We start from the raw sequence: 22,581 nt of genomic DNA, 5'->3' as shown, positions 1-22,581 counted from the left end.
TAGGCTATACCCGGAAGATTGACCATTTTATCAGACTCATTAATATTTGAGTTACGTTTGAAACTAATAATTTCCAGATGATAGTAATCTGAAACTTACTAGTTTTCGGTGCAAAGAAATTGTCTGCAATGCAAGAACGTACCACCATTTACTTGGGACTTGGGATTCTTTCATACTATATATATATTTATTTATTTATTAAGAGACAAAATTTCGTTATCGGTCTGTTTCTGCAAACTTTGTCGAACTGTTACCAGTGTGTACACGTTTTGATATAGAATATTATCCAGAATATTGTTATTAGTTTCCAGTTAATCACTGCTTCTTCGGCCACTAATTTAAACTACATAAGACTGTGTTATAAACTTGAAGACAGGTACAAGACGACAATGTCTCTTCAAAGTAGCTTTTCTGCACTGCGTCCTGTCACTAATGGTTCAAATGGCTCTGAGCACTATGGGACTCAACTGCTGAGGTCATTAGTCCCCTAGAACTTAGAACTAGTTAAACCTAACTAACTTAAGGACATCACAAACATCCATCCCCGAGGCAGGATTCGAACCTGCGACCGTAGCAGTCTTGCGGTTCCAGACTGCAGCGCCTTTAACCGCACGGCCACTTCGGCCGGCCCTGTCACTAATAACCTTGCATATACTGTATATCGAACGCCCCCACGATGTAACCCCGTCATTTTATCGCATTACTCACTGTTTTAGAAACTTGCCTCTCTTTACCCGTATTACGACAAACTTCGCTGTGGGGAACAGCACTTCGTAGTGTTTGGGAAGTGACTTCAAGTTCTGACTTTTGTCTGACTACCGAGGAAAATCACCCTTTCCGTGACGGAATGAGATGGCACAACCGTATTAAAGGCAAAACGGAGCGAAAACAAATTTTTGTTTGGCTCATATATATTTCCCTAATTCATTGAAAGTCTCTCAGGGTGAATGCCGGAGTGTTGTTGCCCTCCTGTGTGGTTCTTCCCAACCGCGAGAATAACGAGAATACCTCGGTTGGAGCCTACTAAAATGTTGTTGTTATTTGTTCACTTACCAGCGTCTTCCTTACGTGGAAGGAGACCTTGGTGTGTAGACACACAGTTTTACATAGGAATAATAAAAACCTCGTGAGTGTTTAAAGAAGACAACGGGAAGGTAACAAGTGTAGACCTCGCGTTTCTTTTTTGGGACTTCACTAATAATATTGATATTACAAATTACTGTGTATATGAACTTAGCGATAAGTAACAGGAAAGCTATCTTTATTTCAAGAAATAAATCATTACTTTATTTTTTTGACTGTGGAAATTCGAGTTCTCGAGTTCTTCTAACATTTGTCATGAACAATTTTTATGTTGGGATGGTGTGAAAGTCCTTTATGTATGTAGTGATATGGTGTCCTGTGAATGTTACTGATGTTCACTCCACGGCGCGGTGTTTGGCGGGAGTCGCTGTATCGATAGAAGACGAATGTCCTCGATCGGTGCCGACAACATTCTCGGCACGGCCAATTTGTAAACCTGTGTTTAGTGCGTCTATATACTTGTGAATTATTGCAGGTATGAGATGTGAAAGACATATAAACAGCAACAGTTCACGTTGCACCAGTCGGCGCGATGCTCTTAACACTAAACAATGTGGCTACAACAATGCCAGTGTCCCCATACACATTACTAAAACTTGTTTGTCAAATTCGCGGTTTTATCAAATTAGCGCGGTAGACATACCAACCGAGTTTCTCAAATTTTAACTTCACCTTCGAAGCACCTGTCATGCTGTGCTTATAGTCTCGGGAAGCGTTTCACGCTAGTGAGCATGTGAACAGTGTACGAGGTGCAGTTCAGAACACGAACTTCAAATTATCGAAACCTGTTCCAGTCGCTATATATCTCAAACATATTCATAACAATCCGGTAAGTTACTGGCTACTGTTTGACAAACGCATGCGTAAACCGTAAACCTGTTTTTTAGATCGCCCCTGCACGAAAATTCCTCTCAGACACGTGAAACGCACGTTGTGTTTGACAAACACACGATAAAGGCACCTCATAGCGAAATAATTTTACAAACACTTCAAGTCTGAAAAATTGTTTGATCGTCTACGGGTGCCTTAATATTGATAGCGGCTGGCAAACAAGTGAAGTCAATCACCTTCTTCCGACTTTTATTGAAACAGCTAATCGCACCAGCACCGCGTCGAGCGTCTTCTGCGAACTAACGATTAATATGCGTTGGTAGCACTACTCGCGGTCGCCGCTAAGATGTTTCGGCGTAGAAGAGAAACGTCACCGTCAGGAAGTGGGACAGGTTGTCTGGCAGGCGCGCGTCCATTGACGGATGACGCGGGCGGTGACGCCGGCTGACGTGACGTAACGTAACGGCGTCCGATCGCGCGCAGTGGCCGCGAGCCGCCAGTATTGTCCTATATTTTAATGTGGGGCTGCGGGTAAAAATAATGCCTTGTTCTTATATTAGAAGGCGCGACTCCTTTTAATAGCCGCGCGGCTGGCACGGCGCCACGCGTGTCGGCCATTTCTCCCGCTTTGTTGTCTGTGAATGAGCCGGCTGCGCGCCACAGAGGTGTCCGCCATTCCCTGTCAACACGGCCCCGTCGTGCTGTTGCAGCGTGTCACAATGATTCGGATCACGCCCACTCAAAATGGCTAATAGCGCCGATTGAAAACAACGGGAAGAAAATGGGGCAAAGATCCAGGCGACTAAATTTCTTGGAGAGCAATTACAAAACAAACAAAAAAACACAATGATTCGTACATTAAAATCCTCATCCCGAAACTTTTTATTTTTATTAGTACATTCTTATGGGAGTAATTTGATACATTTAAGCTGCTACACGAGCTTTTTGATAATAAATTAAAAACAATGGAAACTAGAGTGGCATGAACATGCTCCGGATCAGGGAAGGACCAAGGAAGCGTTTTAGCCCCTCGGCTGGTCTTAATCCTTACTGTCACCAAAACATTAAAATGAATTGCAAAATGACTGGGGAAGATATGAGTATAGTGCGGAGAATAGAAGTTCCATTCAAATTGGAAGGTTCTCTAGGGGATTTTAAGCATCACACACAAGATAACGTGAGGAAGGCGACCTGAAGACTACATTATATTGTCAAAACACTTAGGAGATGCAACAAATCTTCTAAAGAGACTACACTCCGCTGCAGGGTGAAAATCTCATTCTGTGAGACTAGACCACGTTTGACCGTTCTCTAATGGAGCACTGCTGCGCGGTATGGGATCCTTAAGAGCTAGAATTGACAAAAGACTTCGAAAAAGTTCAGAGAAAGGCAACTCATTTTGTATTACGTGTCACGAAATAACATGTAGAGACATGGATATTACGAGTGACTTGGAAATCATTAAAAGACTACATCTATTCACAGCATTTCAATCGCATATATTATCTCGGAATTCTGAGGTATTTGTTGACTATCACCAGAAAGACTAAAATAGGAGAAATAAGATCTCGCCTACTTTTTGAGAGTGGATCGGTAGGGAAATAGTCTGAACGGGATTTTTGTGCATCCTGTGCCAAACGCTTAAATGTGAACTGCATAGATATCTTGATTTACCAAGTTATTTGATGCACATAAGTGCAAAAACAATGTTTATTTTCGGGTTTAAAATGTGAATCATTCACATTAAAGTGACGGTTAGCGGTCTCGGGCGAGCAGAAGTATTACCATATTTAATTATTTGTGACCTTTCTGTTTCCTGAATAACATCAAAATACGCTATTCTGCAACTGCTTGTCTCACTTTGCTCATGTGATTGCGCTTTAAGCGTCTTATTTGTATCTTTTAACCTTCCGTGTGACTTGCATTCTTTAATGTTATCCATAGATGTAGGTAAGTCAACACTTTCGTCGGCCAGAGATAAACTATCGTCATTCAGCATCCTGTAAGGGAAAAAGAAGAATAATCTCTTTTCGCTCACTAAGAGTCACTAATAACTACACTACACCAACAAATTCATTGCTCCGGAAACAACAACAAACTCAAGGAAACTCGCCCGCATCTCGTGGTCGTGCGGTAGCGTTCTCGCTTCCCACTCCCGGGTTCCCGGGTTCGATTCCCGGCGGGGTCAGGGATTTTCTCTGCCTCGTGATGGCTGGGTGTTGTGTGCTGTCCTTAGGTTAGTTAGGTTTAATTAGTTCTAAGTTCTAGGCGACTGATGACCTCAGCAGTTGAGTCGCATAGTGCTCAGAGCCATTTGAACCATTTGAACCTCAAGGAAACTCAGCATTTGGTTCACAGTTCAGACATAAGTATGGGGTAAAATGATTGCCGCTTCAACTAAGTGCAAGTTTTCTTAACTTAAAATCAAAAAATTGTCAATTGTCAATCTATAATGAGTTTTCCAATACAATCGACTTGCCATATTATTCCTTTGTCTTCAGTTACGTTTTTCTTTCTGTGAAATCTTAAGACTAATAGGATCCACTGCTCAGCTTTTTCCTCTGTGCCATGTTTCTTTTGTTTCCCTCACATGTTATCTCTTTCGCTAAGTCTCCGCAGGGAATTCAGCTGGCCATGGACGATTTCACACACATCCCACCAACATATCACTGTTCCTCGTAAAATTTTGCAGCAAAATTCTTTCTTCACTTACTCTGTCTTAAATTTCTTCACTTTGTACATCCCATCGATTTTTTTTAAGTCTCTATATTTAAAAGAATCTGTTTCAAATCCTTAGTCACGTAGGCGATTATGACGATCTGATTCCATAATTTATTCACTCAATTTAGATTTATCTTTCCTCAGATGGAACCCACCTTCTGTTTTCATTGAAGTGGGAACCCGTCGTTCGGAGCCTAGATTAAGCTGTAGGTTCCCCTATAACTGGCATCGTAATAGGTTCCCTTATATCTGGCATGTTAAATTAGTTAGAAAGGTCAGATTTCAACGGTAGCTCTGTTACCTTACTCGAACATTGCCAAGGAAATCTTAGAGGAACTCTGCTTATTATCGCGCCTCAGCCAAATATCGCACTCTTCTAAATAACAGCGCTGCAGTCATGGACTGTGCGGCTGGTCCCAGCGGAGGTTCGAGTCCTCCCTCAGGCATGGCTGTGTGCGCTTGTCCTTAACGATAATTTGGGTTAAGTAATGTGTAAGCTTAGGGACTGATGACTTTAGCAGTTAAGTCCCATAAGATCTCTCACACATTTCAATATTTTTTTTAGATAACACAAAGTAGGTACTGCCACTTGGCGGGATTAGGTTCATCAGGTGTTTAACAGCAACCCTTCAGTACTGTGTCATCTTTGGTTGGATGTGCAGCAGCGTTCAGTCTGTGTAATCTTTTGAATGTTTTGTGCACAGGAAAAATTTTTGGCGTTTCAAAAGCACAGTAATCGATCTTTTAAGAGGCAAGCTAATTTTAAACAGTGCAGCATAAAACAGAACCACAGAATAATGTAGCTTAACAAGACATCGGCATATTGTCGTTTGTATTGTTAGTTTTGGGAGCAGAGTAGGCCATAATGGAATGTTGGTTTGCTCCTAATATCGCAGCTCTACTGTCGTTCTAATGTCGCACCGTGCGATAGTACGCTCACTTTTTTATGTATACCATTTCTAACATTTCATCGCTCTATCTGTACTTTCAACATATTATAACGTGTTGTTACAGATGCCACCTAAAAAGAGAAAGCAGTGGACCGAGGAAAATATGAAAAGCGCTATCATTGCTGTTAGGAATAGAGAGATGTGCCTGGGACGTACATCGAAGCAATTTGACGTTCCAAAATCAGCTCTGAAAGACAAAATTAATTCTGGAGATACTGATTGAAATAAGTTAGTGTCAGTTAAACTTGGAAGAAAACCCGTGCTTAACACGGAGCTAGAGCAATCCCTCGTCAAATATTGTCTGGATATGGAGGCCAGATTTTATGGTTTAACTGCAAAAGATATAAAGAAGATGGCTGTTGGTTTGGCAGAAAAAAATTCTTTACGAACCCATATTAATAGAGAGACAATTATTGCTGGCTGGAAATGGCTCCACTCATTTGGCTCTGAGCACTATGGGACTCAACTGCTGTGGTCACCAGTCCCCTAGAACTTAGAACTACTTAAACCTAACTAACCTAAGGACATCACACACATCCATGCCCGAGGCAGGATTCGAACCTGCGACCGTAGCAGTCGCACGGTTCCGGACTGCGCGCCTAGAACCACGAGACCACCGCGGCCGGCCGCTCCACTCATTTATGCGGAAATACCCAGAGCTTAGTTTAAGAAAACCTCAACAAACATAATTGAAACGTATTAGAGGATTTAGCAGGAAAAATGTTCAGCAGTTTTTTGACGTTTACGAACCCATTCTAGAAAAGACAAATTTTGACCCTAAGAGACTTTACAATTGTAATGAGACTGGTCTGAGAGTTGTACAGCATAAGACAACGAAAGTTATTGCACTGAAAGTTAAACAATGTTCTGGAGCTACTGACTATAAAACCTTAATTTGGAGGACACCTGGTGCTATATTAGGAATACTTTTTTCCAAACTGCCTAAATGTTGTTGTGGCCTTTTATTTTTGAATTATTTATTAGATGAGATATTCACTTAATTATTTCGGATAAGGGACAGCAATAACCAGCTACTAAAGAATTAACAAAGCAACTTGATAAAAATGACAGCAAAACTACACCAAAAATAAAAATGGGTGCGATATAAGGCATAATTCCCCTAACTTCTATTTATGGGATTGTTCCCCTTTCCAATCTTAGGGCTCTTCTATATTAACTGTCAATTTAAAGTGAATCATCCGACATAATGCGTTTTCTTCCGTATCTAATGGTTTGAATTCCTCTAATCTTCTGTGTCAATTGTATCTTCATTAGTGCATATCACCTAGATAGCGCTGAAACGAAAATTCATGCCTTAGAATCGTCAAAAGGAATGATCAAATTACTTGTTTCTAAAACCACTGTGGAAGATTTGAAGCCGGCCGGAGTGGCCGTGCGGTTCTGGGCGCTACATTCTGGAGCCGGGCGACCGCTACGGTCGCAGGTTCGAATCCTGCCTCGGGCATGGATGTGTGTGATGTCCTTAGGTTAGTTAGGTTTAATAAGTTCTAAGTTATAGGCGACTGATGACCTCAGAAGTTAAGTCGCATAGTGCTCAGAGCCATTTGAAGATTTGAATTTTTAAGGGCACTTATGAACTGAATAAATTGTATTTCTTACATATTAGGCTTTAAATACCAAGTTCCTCTATTTGAAGATTCTTTTATCTTGTCTATTATAAAACATTCTGGTATTTCATAAATTTATAACTGAGGTTACTGTAAATTGAAAAATTGGGCATTTGAGGAATGATTAGTGCCACACAAAGCAACAAGGAAGTAAAAATTAACTGTATCTGTACATTACATACTGTTTATTACTTCTACTCGCCCTCCCCGCCCCTTGATCACCATAATCTACAAATGCTTTCATTCTTTTTATGTCTCGTGCACTTCCATGAATATTATAGAATTCTCTTACAATTTTGTGCCGAAATACTGATTGTGTGCAGTGTGATGCCGTGCGGTTAATTGCCGCGTGCAGTTTCAGTAAACATAATTTAGGGAGTGAGTTAAAGAGCTTGTGTCTAAATAAGTCTAACGGCATAAGTTATAGATGAATTTCAGTGATTTTTTTTTGTATGCAACAAAGAGTTCACCGCGTTCACCTAAGGGGACGTCCATCGATTACGTGATATCAAAATAGAGGGGGTGGGGGTGCCCGGCAAAATACCACCAAATCTCATTTAAAGGAGGCGTGAGTGGGGGGTGAGGCGCGGACAAGTGAAAATTCACTTCAGTATTTAATTCAGAAATTGTACACTATTATAACGGATAACATTTTATTTGTATATAATTAATCCCAGTGTAGACAACATCAAAGTGCCCAGGAATATTTATGGCATCTCTGAACTGAACTGATTGCCTTACACATGTGTATGCCCGGGATTCCCCGATCTGAGGCAAGCATCGCACAAGTATTAGATTTCATTCGGGTAGTTAGTTCTATGCTGCGTCGGGAACTGCATGTCAGTGAGTTGGTCGCGATATTCTCAACGCATATAAAGCCTATATATTATTGTGCTCATCATGTATTTGTATCGAAACTTTCACACTGCGTATGTTAAGCAGTCTTCCAGTAAGTCTGAACACACGTGCGAGCAGGAAGTTAATCGTTTATGGAAGGAATATAAGTTGAAGTTCACCGACAAGGATTCTCTTAGTTATGATATAAATCAAGAGATTGGAAAGCTGCGTAATCATACGATTCAAAGGAAAGTACAATTAATGTTATTCATCCGCAAAGTAAGTAGAAGTTCAATGACATTTAATGAGTAAAACATAACAATAAAAGGTCAATTTTTTAAGTATCTGTCAAAACGGTTAACATTATTTTCGTGGAGCCTTTCTGACCGTCTGTCTGTGTGTGTCCGTCCGCCCGAATACTACACAGGATAAGCATGTTTTTATTGAGTTTTTAATTGCGTGTTAAATACACTGTGTAATACACTTTACGGGTAAAACATGGTTTTACTCACAGTGTTTTCGTCAATGTTTTGAAAAATAAAATTTTAATTTTTTACAATTTTTATTCGAGTACGAGATAAACCACACATAAGGGCGGAGGAGGGGGGTTCCAAATATTAAAGAAAGCCGCTTACGTAATGAATGGATGTCCCCTAACCTCATCTATGGAAGATACTTGTCACAAACAGAATGAAAAATTTGTCTTTCCGGCTTCCCTCCTTGCTCAGTCCAGAGAGAGTACAGTGTCTCGAAATTTTGTAAGTTCAGTTTTAAGGCACAAAAGTACGACTATGTTGTTCCGTTCACTATTTCTACTTTCACACTATTTATCTCAGATATCTGATAGCAATGCTGTGTTATTGATTGCTGGTTGCGTATTTAGGGCAGTAGGGCGATTTCACTACTGAAACAGCATTTTTTCCTTAAATAAATAAGTTAATAAACGCTATATTAGCTGTTTCAAATAGACTGTAGTAGTTGTAGAAGTAATTCGAACATTTCATCATTTACTTATATACTTCATTCAAAATTCCTTATTAACTTTCGCTTAGTATCGCTACTCTTTAATAATTTAAACACAATTTATTGTTGAAAGTTTAAAATACTGTTACTTTTCTTTCATCTTTCGTCAAAGAATGATGCTTTATTATACGGAAACAAAGTTTCGTCAGCCTGTTCAGAGATAAGCACGCGAAAGAAGTTTCTAGCAACGCATAGCTGGGTGCGCTAGGCCTGAAAATACGCCTAGCGGATTTTTCGTGCTCGCGGCCTTCTCCGACGAGGCGGATGGTTGTAGTCCTTTGACTTTTGGGCCGTGCTGTTAGCTGCTTCACCAAGTTCTCTGATTCTTCGTAAGAGGGGATTTAACGGCTGCCAGCGAAATGTGAAGACGCTCACTTGTTTGGGGCTACTTCCTCCCACGTAATTGAATTTTGTTTAATGACCCAGGCAGCCGCAGGGTGGCTGCGTCTGGGAAACCGTGCCGGTGGCCCCGATGGGAGGCGGCGAGCGTTTAACGTGCGATGGAACTGCAAACAGCGGCTACCAGTTGAACGAAATACCTATGTGACTAGAAGGTCTGAAGCGAAACTCACGGTGGATCTTGGAGCTCGCAACAGCTGTGCAAATGAGATTTCAAAATAGTATTTTTGTTACTCTGGACTTAAACGTACGACAGGTCATCATGGAATATACCCAAAACTCATAAACTAGAATTATTGAACTATAAAAAGCCAAAAATGAAAATTATACACATAATAAAAGCATTTAGCATATAATGTAGGCCTTCGTGTTTTAGTTTACAGATTTAGTATCTGCACTCTTGCATATTTCTGTACACATGGCATATATGAGGGCTGTAACATAGTGCTGAGAGCAATGTAAGCCGAAAATCATCAAAATGAAGAAGCTAGAGAAAATATGTTTATCAATACTTCTTATAAAAAATACGAATAAAACAGGAAGCGCGAATATATGTGGTATAAAAAGTGACGTTGATAATACTGCGAAGTAAATAGCATTCTGTACGTTTAAAAACGACATATAAATATCAACTACTTAAGAATAAAGGCAGATGATTTTTGTTAAATCTTCAGGCTATAAATGCCAACTAAGAGATCGGCAGAAATAGCAAATTAAAAAAAAAAGAAATGCTAAAAAAATAGAAACATTCAACCACGTTCGGCAAATCATAAGCTTTTAAGGAAGTATTGTGCCTGGTCTTAGTTTTTATGTCCATGCTATCATGCTTCATTAAAATTTGACGATGCAGCTATCAGACGCTGGATATGAAATTAAAAATTTAACAGGTTAGCGATCTTTGAAAGCAAATAACTTCACTTTCATGTAGTTTCGATCGAAAAATGTAACTGGTTGTTACAAATTACGATACACACATATAGCCAGCTTGTTAACAACTTAATACTTATTTTATGTGATAAATAACGAAGCGTTGACAATATTTGTCATTTGTCTACCTAGTACATTATTGCACCCGTTGTGTAAGGTGACCGAAGGTAAATGGTTTCCACAAATCAGCCACAGCGAATGCCGGGGCATGCGAGTAGATAATAAGCTTCGCAAAAAGTCTCGGCCGCCTAGTCTATTGATGCAGCTAGTAAAACGAGAAGATTTTTATTGCAAACTGTTCGTCTAAAGTTTCGCACATAATTTATCAATCGCTATAGAGATTTCACATCTGGTGTCTTGCATGTACTTTCTACGCATAATGATTAATGCAACATTGTATGACGTATTACATAACGTTGCGAAAATATAAGAAATATTTTATATGAATAAATTGTTCACCTATATTAAAAACTTTCCGCCCAGTTAGGTAAGTCTTACGAACACATCACTAACCCCTATTTATATATAGAAATGAAACGAGAGCTACTGAAGACGAGACAAAGGTTTCGAAACGTTTTTTTACGGTGCGTAGTTTCCCTCTGCAACTCTAGGGGGGGTCCGCAGCTCGAGGTCGTGCGGTAGCGTTCTCGCTTCCCACGCCCGGGTTTCCGGGTTCGATTCCCGGCGGGGTCAGGGATTTTCTCTACCTCGTGATGACTGGGTGTTGTGTGATGTAGTTAGGTTTAAGTAGTTCTAAGTTCTAGGGGACTGATGACCATAGATGTTAAGTCCCATAGTGCTTAGAGCCATTTGAACCATTTGGAACTCTAGGGGGGGAGAAATGTTACAATCTTACTGAACCATCCTAAATTTTACCACTACGTAGTTTGTTCGAACAAAGTCATGATTTGTAGTTTATGCAGTAGTTAATTAAAAGGTCTCCAGCGGTATGTCATACACAAAATAAGTACAAAATGCCCTGTTTTGCACGCTATACTGATAATACCGGAATACCGTGAATCGCGAATTTGTACCAGCTGCAGTTGGAAATTTTAGGAGGGTTTAGTAATCTAGGGTTAATAACCGAATTTAGTGCCAAAGGTATCAGACCTTCCACCCTGATGGTTGAAACGCACCTGAACGATCGAAGATGGGCTGTTGAGTCCAGCGTGTTCACCTTTGAACGCACAAGCGTCAACATATGGCTATTGATTGATTGATTGTGGTTCAACGGTTTCGTCAAGATACGAACTCTGTCAAAGTAGTATGATGTTGACAATGCACTCTTATCCGAAGCGACCCATAATATTGTGGCGAATGTAAACAACTGTTCGATAAAGAACCGTACTTGTCTCTAGCGAGAAAATGTGATAAAAGCCACTGATCTGAGGCTCCAGATAGCAGCTGGAAGGTGCTGCAGCGAGAGACTGAAGAGCTTGCTAGAGAAACGTAGAGTCTACCATGAAATTAACAGATCAATTCTGGAAACGAAGTGACAGCTCTTTCCGCCCCCATAACAAGGGTGAGTTTTTTTCATGAAATTCAGCCTCGACCTATACAGTGGACGTTTGCCAGAGGCGAAAGAGAAAGTCAGGAATGAAGAAAAGTGAGCGCGTGGAGCGGGAGTTGAAACACGAACAAAAGAATAGGGGACGTTAGCTGTAGTTGGGATATTTATATACATAAAAAAATACATTGTTGGTGCTTGAGCTTTAAATTGTTTATGCAAATTGCAATCGTCAGCAGTGGCCCCGGGCGGCTGTACAGAAAGTGCTGTCAGGCTGTGGGCGCGGGACGTATTATTTCCCATTTGGCTGTCAGTCGTCGGCGGGATGCCGGCTATTTGGGGCGCGCCGCGGGCAGATCGCGTGGCGCCGCGACAGGTGGCGCGGTGGGCGTGTGACGTCAGCGGCCGGCCTGCCCCCTCCCCTCCCACCACCCTGCCATCCCCCCTCCCCCGCGAGCAGGCGCCCCACGCCCACCCGCGCTCTCCTGGCCTGGGGTGCGACAGTCGCGCGCAAAGGCCGCGACCGGCCGCACCACTACCGCGACGAGCAGGTAACACTCTCAAGTAACTGTCCGCCTCCTGCCTAAACGCTACCCTCGCAGCCTCCCTGCTCCGACCTTTCCTCACATCGCTCAAAACACGTTTGTAGCAAGCACGACGCATTCGTCCCATGACGTCAAGTCTGCCGTGCAACATACCAGTCAGTAACGTATTCCTCGCGAGTCTACTATCCCGCAACTGTTAATTGCATGCTTATTGAAATCAAACGGCCCAGTTCCCAACTTAAATCTTTTTTCACGCACAATAAGCTTCTAAACACTTGATCACACAATACAATTAATAAGATCGGACATCGTGCGTCGTTGCCAGATGAAGTAAGTATTGACGGGAAATGGTTTCATCAATCTGACAGACCGGCAGTAAGTTCGGCCTTAGGCCAAGTATCTGACTGATGTCGCATATTTTACTACGTGACAGTGGTGCCCTCGGCATAACCACTTAACATGCTTCGGAATGATTCGTAATTGAGTTGAAACCGGTTCTGCGAGTAAAACAACTACATTGGCAACTGGATCGTTTAATTTCAATAAACAAGAGTAGTGAATTGCGTTGTGTCAGTTTATTCATTTATACCACTGTTTTGGTGTCGTTAACTGTTCTTGTGTTTCAATCTTGCAACTCTAAAAACTAGTACTTCTTATAAAACCAATACAGGAATCTAATGAGTAGGACATTTTTATTAATCATTGTCTTGCATTGTCCATGGCTAGTGAATTTAAATTTTCTCGTGATTAAGTTCTCAGCATATATACAGTTGATCTGTCTTTTCTGACCTCTGGATCAACTTCTTTCATACACTGAAATTTAGCCATACTTCGGGACCATTTGCTAGTCTTTCATAAGGTAGGGGTTTTCAGTAACTTCACTATTGTGACGGACTCGACGGCTAATATGCGATTTGGGGTGAATTAATGAGTCATTGAATGCAGAGCCGTAGGACGTTCTTTCTTTCGTGGAGAAACTATTTTCTCCATTATTCTGCCTCAGCAATGTTGGAAGTTCAAATTTAGGTAACAGTGACAATCGATGTTTGGTTTGGTGACTTAGGCTACACCGACATTGGATCTGTAACCCTCCCAATCCGATGTCGGGCGACCATCGAATGACATCGAAATCTAAACAACCGTCAAGGTAATAATGTAAGTGCCTACAATGGGAAGGGAAGCCCGACGCGACATCAACCCATGACGTCTGATTGCGGGCCGACTAATTGACGGACCAAACGTGTGTTTCTAGTCCATATCTCCACACGACAGCGAAAACTATCTATAGTTCATACAATTTTTTTGTTAATAATAGCCAATATATGTATGAAAACGTTATTAAACAAAGTTGATCGTGTGCTCTTGTGGTGTTGTAGTAATAAGCTTTTGTTCTGGACTGTTGGGTAACCTGAAAGATCAACCTGTTGTATTCTTTTTCGTGTATTCAACAATGTCGTCGAACGTTTTTATAGTCATATGGTGACAGCACTTTAATTTATCTGGATAATTTCATCAAGGCTCGCAGATTTAATAAAACTCCCCTGCTGATCTGTCTTCATTAAACTGGTACATCCATACCTTTTCTGTAAGTCTCTTATTAAGGAGAACATTCTTCTCCTGCAGAAACCTATAATCAATCACGCTACCCACACAACACACCTGCAGCTGCTTCCCGATCGTGCGTTAATCGAGGCCAGTGTAGGCACTCAAAAAGAACGACGTCGGACGACATCGGCTCACGTAATTGCCCTACGTCGGATCAGGAGAAACATGCCAAAGTAGGTGCAAGTTCAGAGCGTACCTGTCAGCCGACAGAGCGTGATGTTAGAGTTTAGACTGCCAATCGGTGCACCGTCTCAATGAGGCAGAGAACACGTGTAAGACAAGTCACTCGCTGCACATAATGATACAGAAAAAGATAATCGGTAACTCGCCATGACAATCGCAATTCGTTTACTAATCTCATCGGCAACCTCGAATCACATACAGTTTATAAACTGGCCGGAGAGTTTTTAGAGTTTTAGCCAATATAATACCACACAATTAACAAAATCGCGGCAAAGGAATTCCACAGCAAAACATTATTTTACAGTGTTCTATATTGCTGGCCACACAACGGGCCATGAATTCGTATCATTACCCGTGTATCCGACATAAATGGACTTTGCACAACTTATCGGATCTTCCATTAGCATCGTAATGCTATAGGCCTCGTTTTTTGGGACTAGGAATTGAGAGAAAGAAGAACACATTTCTTTTCAGTTTTATGAAATATCAGATGGAAACTTGTCGCCCTGCCGGTAAGGATTCATAGTTTTGTGCCATAGATACTCGGTGCCTCCCTTAATTGTTGTATATATAGACACCATTCGCTTTCCTATTCACAAAAGCAACAAGCAAGGAGATGAATTGAAGAAGTCAGCGTGCTACCGGTAATATTAAATGAACGTGTGAGAAGCCGGCCGTTGTGGCCGAGCGATTCTATGCGCGTCAGTCCGGAACCACGGTGCTGCTACGGTCGCAGGTTCGATTCCTGCCTCGGGCATGGATGTGTGTGCTGTCCTTAGGTTAGTTAGGTTTAAGTAGTTCTAAGTCTAGGGGACTGATGACCTGAGATGATGTAGTGTAACGACGTAAGTTACTTATAAATGATTTTCTTTCGACATATGATCATGTGTAGACTTCGTCACCTACGTCAGTTACAACCCACCTCAAAATTATTTATATTCTTTTTAAATTGTCTCAGAATGGTTCTTGAACGAAACTGTAAAACATCATTTGAGTCGTATGCACAGAATTACGTCACTCGGGCCAATTGGTTTGCGTAAACTTTTTCAATTTTAGATGTCGTTTGTTTCTCCTCAGAAATTATATTGATACACGTTATCTGATTTAATCAATATTAGGACCACATTGAATAAACTTTTTGAGATTCAAAGTCGCGATGAACGCTGTCAAAATTCAATCATCTTGTCAAATATATTATTAATTCATTCACATAATTCTTCATAAATAAATCCTCGGAACACGTATTTCAACTTTAATAGCATCCACTAGTTTATTATCTTCCTACATACAGACGTGAACCTGAGCCTTGGCGAGACAAAACTTAACATTTTCAATAAGATTAAACTTCCGGTGATATCATTGTTGTACAAAACATTACAAATTCTCGATTATTTGGTTTTTAGAAGCACGACGCATCAACTCGGTTTCAGGATCTTCTGTTGCACTTTGGCTGTCGACCCGCGACGTATAATGGCCAGCAATTTTCTCTCCGGTCCCGGCAACGATGATGCTGTCTCCGTTCGTTGCGCCGCCCTCTCCGTACATGAAACATAAAAAAAATACAAAAACTTTAGACACTTCACAACCATTACAAATATTACAAAAATACATAAACAAAACTAAATTAAACTTATATTCACCTGCAAACTGGGCTGACACTGGTGGATGGGTGACGCTTCAATTTTGTCCCACTACAATGTTAAGTCCCATAGTGCTCAGAGCCATTTGAACCAATTTTTGAACGTGTGAGAGAGGAAGGAAGAAACGTTGAGTGCGAACAACGACTGGAGTATTTTGTCCTCTGTCTTCAGTATTGGCTGATGAAAGCCAAAGAATTTTTTTTTTTGTTTTTTTTTTTTTTGTAGTATTTTGTCTCTGAGCGTTACAGTATAGTGATGGACCTTATTTCCTGTCTAGCGTGTCCGTGAAGAACGGCCATTTTGAGTAAAAAGTGATGTTGAGAAACTGCTAACCGGAGCGTGGTGTGTTGTTGCAGGCAGCAGTGAGCGCTGACGGCGGAGCGCCGTCCATGGGCTGAGCCTCCCGGCGCACAGCCCCACTCTCTTCGTACCGGTGAGTACATGACGCTGAAGGAGGCTTCTCCAAAGACGCCGAAACATTGGCAGTTATGCTATTTAAGGCGGCGCTGTACGATCACTTTATCGTTTAAACCTACGTAATTATACTACCTCAGCAATATCAGATGATATGCAGGGTGTTCGAAAATTCAGTGCCCAAACTACGAGACAAAAATTTATCTCGTACGGAAATTGTGTGTGGGAAACGCATATTGTTGGAATACTGAGTTTCCAGGAGGTTGTTACGTGTGACTGGGAATAAAACGGTGTTCATTATTCTTCATTGCTGTATTGTTCTGATCATTATTACAATAAATGTTCAAAATGAGCGCATTTAACCTCAGCACAGAATCGGTATCGACGTAGCAGGGAGACCCGTGTTCGCTGGAAAATGCGTAGTGTGTTCGGTATTTGTGTGGCTGATGCAAGAATTCTTGTAACCAATTCCGCCTCCTAGTCAACAGATGGCTCTCACGTAGCCCCAGAGAAAGAAGTCTGATGGGGTGAAATTCGAGGATCTTGTAAGCAAACGCATAAGTCCCTCCCGGCAGCTCCATCGATTCCCAAAAGTACGGGTTATTACTGCTCCAAATGGCCGTGCAATGTGCTCTGGGGCGCCATCACGCTGAAACCTCAATCCTCCTCCTGCCTTCTAAGCAGTGTGTATCTGTCGCAAATCTCCCCATGTGTAGCACTCTATGTTGACACTGCAACTGTCATGCAGGCGCTAGAGCTACCCACTTTTTACCAACTCAGTGTCGAATAACATGACACTACAGCATACTACGTATCTGAAACTAACATTGGTGTAATAACGTACTCACGCAATATGGGTTTCCGACACATGGTTGCTTTACGAAATATATTTGTTTCTGTCTCCTCTAGCGTCCCTGTTAGTTAGGGCACTGAATTTTTGAATACCCTGTACAGGTGCATTAAATGAGATTTATCGCAAAAAGTCGATCATCTTGAAACTTTGTAAGAGCGTAAGACAATACGAAGAAAGAATAAGGGATGCCACATGGTCCATGTGACCCTTTACGCACGTTAAGATTCACGAAAACCAACTAATCTAAATTCTGTGACCATAGTGCACTCAGAATGTGCCTTTAATTTTGACTGACTACACGAATAATAAAAACGATCAAAGGCCTTTCACGAAAGACTTATAAGAATATGGATGTTCCAGTACCCACAGCATGCAGCACGATCCATCCTGGATAGTTTCGGTCTGTCTCGTGACCACCAGGCAAAAGTGCGGGGTCACGCAAAGAGAGCCACTTGCGTTTCTCTCCAGCCGGAATTTTTTGTCACTTTCTGTAACTTAAGAAACAGAAGTAACGCACGTCTCTTGTGCCCAAAAACTTTCGTGCTTCAGGAATATCGATATTTCATCTGCTGAAGACTGAGCCAGAATCCTGAAAATCTGGCCAAATCTGACCCTTCTGGTTATGTTTTCAGATCAAAATTGAAAGATTTAACAGTGAACACATAGTGTGTTGTGGGGCGATCACTCTGTTGTAGAAATAATTCAAAAGCCAAGGTCGCTTAAACACTCTTTACTAGATGACCGGTGTAACATGACAGGTTTGAGGGAGGGCTTACATGAGTTACACTATATACATTACTATTAGTACAGCACCACATACCTGAATGTAGCTTAACATGAATAAATCATTTGGATAAAACTATACATGAGGCAGACCAGCTGATATAAAATCATCGTCGTAAAAATAAAAATTAAAAAACAGTACTACACCAGAGTGCTGAAACTTCCGTTAATGATTCTTTAATTGAAGAATTTGTTTTTCTCTAGAGTTTCTTTGCGAGCGTAGGGTTTGAGAACTCGTGGTGGTCAGTGTTGTAGCCAGGTTTACTATTTATGGCTTATGAATTTCAAATCGACTGGCGCCTCGATAAATAAAGACGCGTTCCGATGCTTGGAAACCCCGAGGGAATTATAAGCGAGAGGATGAAGCATAAGGGGGGGGGGGGGGGGGGAGAAAGAGGATGTAGTCAGGACGGCTTGGTTAGCCCGCACAGGTTTCTTCTCGCCGCCTCCGTCAAACAGGTTACCCCTCCCACCATTTCCATCGTACGAGGAAAAAATAAAGGAGTAGTGTTGATTGAATTTTGCTGCTGCGTTAGTATTAAATTAGTGAAACAGTCATTTGTTTCTAAGAGGCAGTTTGCGTCCTCGATTTATTTAGTTAAGACAAACTGGTGGGGGGGGGGGGGGGGGCAGTGATCCGCGCCGAAGCGGCGGAAAGAGCGAGATCGTGTGTAGATCTCTGTAAACAGCAACTAAAAGTATTCGTATGTGGAGTCGAGTAGATTACGGTGTGTCGTGTTCGTCAGGAAACAAAGCTATACAAGCACTGCACACTGCTCGCACGTCAGACTCTCACGCATTCATCGTCATTTTAGTTATGAGAGTGCAAGAAAAATACCTCTTCAACAAAAAGCAAGGTTTACAGTGAGGAAACGTTCGGACTGTGTCCGTCTGAAATTTAATCGAATTTTACGTATGACAGTGCTTTGAAAAAAATTGTTTAGTGTACTGTCGCGTTTCACTTAGTCGTGAGTTGGTATACAGTTTACTACACTTACTGACCTAAAATTCGCTTTATATTGTACCAATATGTACTTCAACACTAGTTTCATTTGGTAGTAATTTCACATGTCAGTCATTTAGAAACAGTACAAACATTGAACATTCTAAAGTTACCCGTCTTCTAAAAAGCATCAACTCTCTTCTTCGTCATTAGCCCCTTTTAATATAAAAATTGCGTCAAATGTTAACATTTAATTTTTCATTTTTCATATCGCTTCGTCGCAAGTTCATATAAAATCGGTATGCTTCAACGCTCAGTCGATGTTTGCCTTGACCCTAAAGTACGAAATTACGTAATACCAAGAAATATGAGAGGAAAACATCTTTAAAAATATCACAAATAATGTCAGAGCGCACAAAAATATGATTAATTACAGAAGATTGACAGAGTGAGTGTCGGCTAATATTGGCTTGTGGTCGGCCAAAATAAAGACGAAAGGCTATAATTACTACCACGTATGCTGCATTGTAACCCTTCAAGTAATGTGTTTTTGAATATACGTTTTGGTTAGGAAACACAAAACCCAATCGTTTCACAGTATTTTCTAAGATGCACATGAATATAAAACCCAAAACATTACCTCAGATAGACAGTGCTTCACTTTGCATAATAGAATGGCACAGTGTAACCCTTCTTGCCCTTCCTCGCTAAGGCTGTGCGAACAGCAGGACATTTGACAGTAGTTGTTCCACTTTCATACTGTTCAGCCTGATGCTCTGTACAGTTTTATGCGCCCATTGTCAACAGCGTAGTTTTTTCTGGTAACGACGGATGCTAGGTAATACTTGAAAATCCCTTCTTTCTGTCGGGAAATGTTGAAGTACTGTGTAATTCAGAGTCTTCTACTTGCGACATCCCCGAACGCGTCACGTGGTACTATTATGACAGTTTCGGAACCGACGTTTCAAGCAAACTGAGATATTACACAAGGGAAACGCTTTCCAAAAATAAAAAAATCAAATGTGTGTGAAATCTTATGGGACTTAACTACTAAGGTCATCAGTCCCTAAGCTTACACACTACTTAACCTAAATTATCGTAAGGACAAACACACACACCCATGCCCGAGGGAGGACTCGAACCTCCGCCGGGATCAGCCACACAGTCCATGACTGCGGCGCCTAAGACCGCTCGGCTAATCAAGCGCGGCGCTTTTCAAAAGTTTCTTATCTTCTGTACATGACCACATGCCATTGCTCCGGCGATGGTTATAAAGAGTCGCTGTGTACATTAGCGAAGACGATTCTCACGCCTCCCCCCCCCCCCCCCCCCCCCACACACACACAGTTTTTCATAGTTGTAACATTTGTTGTCGCACCTACCTCTTACGTTATATACGCAACAATTTTTTGGTACAAGCATCCGTATTACATTTCCTCTATGTGGTGTTCCCTCTGAATGACCAGTGATAAAACTATAGCTCTCATAAATAATGAAGCCAGAGAAATGAAACTGATTATACCGTGTATGAATCATGAAGTATGGCGTCATTACCTGCGTTATGGAAGAATGCTGCTGACAGATATTCACGGGCGGCGCCCTCCGACCAGCAGTCCATTACTTTCACTTGACACTCCACTGAACGAAAGATGTTCTCTCGGTTGCCTCCTAGCAGGTCGCTGGCGCTTGTGAGAGTATTAGTCTCTTCCACACACGATACCAGCCGTCCCGACGGCCAGATCTGTGTGAGATCGGTTTTCTTCCATGCGGACTGCAGTGTCAGAGCAGCCTATCGAGTATGACAAAAATAAGTTGTCCTCCACATAACGTTGAGTGAAGAGAGAATCACAAATACTTACGGGGCAGAATTGCGTCACATCTCAACGACACGGCATTCCGCGGCACTGATCGGTGGGCCTCTGCAGCTGTAGTTCACCACACAGTAATGGAAGTGCGTATGCGAGGGTCAGGGATCGGCAAATTGAAGCCCGATTGGTGGGAAAATAATACTTACTGTGATCAGTATGGCACTTACTGTCTGTAGTCGTGACTGCTCTGTAATGTAAGATGTAAGTGGTTCTGAGCCTAGATAGTCGCAATAGCGCGCGCAAGATGCGCGTATCTCATTTCGCAGGATGTAGCGTAAAAGACAGCTGCCAGTCATCTTTTGACCTGTTACTATTCTTCTGCGGAGGTAGCACAATTGTCCATGATGAACCCTATTCCGTCTTTCTCCACTACGAGATTGTATGTCGCCTATCGATATACACGATCATCGGCTGACCGCTAGTCAGTTAACAGGTTTTAGAACTATCAGTTGCATTCCAACAAAATCACTTGTGTGTATAGCGTTGACTGTTTTTTGTTTTTCGTTTTTATTTTACGTGGTTCTACGCATTGCAGTTCGATATGCGTTCTGCCTTTCAAGCTATCGTAGCTGCTACTTTCACGTTTACTCCTTGTTTGTACATGAGCTCCAGTAGTTCAGCGGTCGCTACTACATCACCAATAGCGACGCTGCCAATGCAATCAACTGTGAATCTCCATTTCCGTGCGAATTTCGTTCCTGGGATGTGTCTCATATCAGGTCTCACACAGTCATGTGTCTTCGAAATATTGCAGAAATTATGTAGGATGTTACAGTCGCAGTTAGCTCAGTATGGGTTTACAATGTCAATTTCCATCTGGGTACGTGTATTCCTAAACCACTGGTTAAGGTCTCGCGGCACGATGTCGGGGTAACCATCTCTTAGCACATTCCTGTTATTTTTTTTATGTCTGCTATCGGTTCCCTAGCTAGCCACTAAAATGAACAATAATGTTCCTTCATGAAATGTCTGCTTTCACACTTAACTAAAGTATTTTTAATGTCAGCTATACGCGTTACACTTCATTTATTCTGGCAGCAATTGCAGGGGCTACTTTCCGCAATCATTTTTTCAGATCAGCTTCTGGGTATTTGGTACATTAAGATAAATTGCTGAAACACGCTCACATACAAAGAAGTGACACGGCGAGATATAAAACGCCAGTCACTGTAGCTGTGCAGTCGACGTGTCTTCCGTGTGGACTCCAGGGGTTACCAGCGATCCATTTTTGGTTGGCTTGTACTACAGCGCAGTGTATTCAGCCTCGTGGGGCGCATACGAAGCTAACAGAGGAATTCCTAGCATGAAACGCAGCAGTTCCAAGAACTGAGTGTCACTGCGAGAGCGGTGTGGCGACAACTTACCGCATCCAAATGACATCGTTGACGTAGTCTTCAAAGCATGATCACGTAGTTAATTAGTTTTTAAAGATATAAAACACTGAAATGTCAGTGTAGGTATCAAAGAAAAGAACTATTTCAGTGTACCAGTTAGCCAGAAATGATCCAGCACAGCAGGGATGTGCCAAATGAAGATGCTTAGAAAGTAAATACGGGATGCCGATGATTAATATTATACGTACCTTTAAAAGCAATAATAACGTACACAGAAACAATTTCATTTAATGTTCTTTCTGAGTGACAAAATTCCCCTTTTTTCTAGTTCTGCTTTGATTTTGCTTCATCTTCCCCTTCTTCCCCCTCCTCCTCCTCCGCGGTGTGTTTGACCCGCAATGTAACGGGGTCCGTTCTTCTGGCTTTCTGTATCCACTTGCGATCTTGTTCTTGGTCAGGGTGGAGGCCCGCTATTTTTGAAGTCTATGTGGAGGGTCTCTAGCCCGC

The 22,581-nt window shown here is 41.7% G+C and overlaps 1 protein-coding gene across 1 annotated transcript in view; it reads left to right on the top strand.

Moving 5' to 3' along the window:
- LOC126481981 (zinc finger protein 777) overlaps nt 1-22,581 on the top strand; it is a 258,751-nt gene that overhangs the window by 137,910 nt on the left and 98,260 nt on the right. Inside the window, exon 2 of the mRNA XM_050105946.1 lies at nt 16,236-16,312. The gene's annotated coding sequence lies outside the window, so the exon portion shown is untranslated. The remainder of the gene's footprint in view (nt 1-16,235; nt 16,313-22,581) is intronic.

Source organism: Schistocerca serialis, chromosome 5 (assembly GCF_023864345.2).
Source record: "Schistocerca serialis cubense isolate TAMUIC-IGC-003099 chromosome 5, iqSchSeri2.2, whole genome shotgun sequence".
Taxonomy (NCBI): Eukaryota; Metazoa; Arthropoda; class Insecta; order Orthoptera; family Acrididae; genus Schistocerca; species Schistocerca serialis.
Note: the sequence above shows the minus strand (reverse complement) of the source record. Positions and strands in the feature narration are given on the sequence as shown.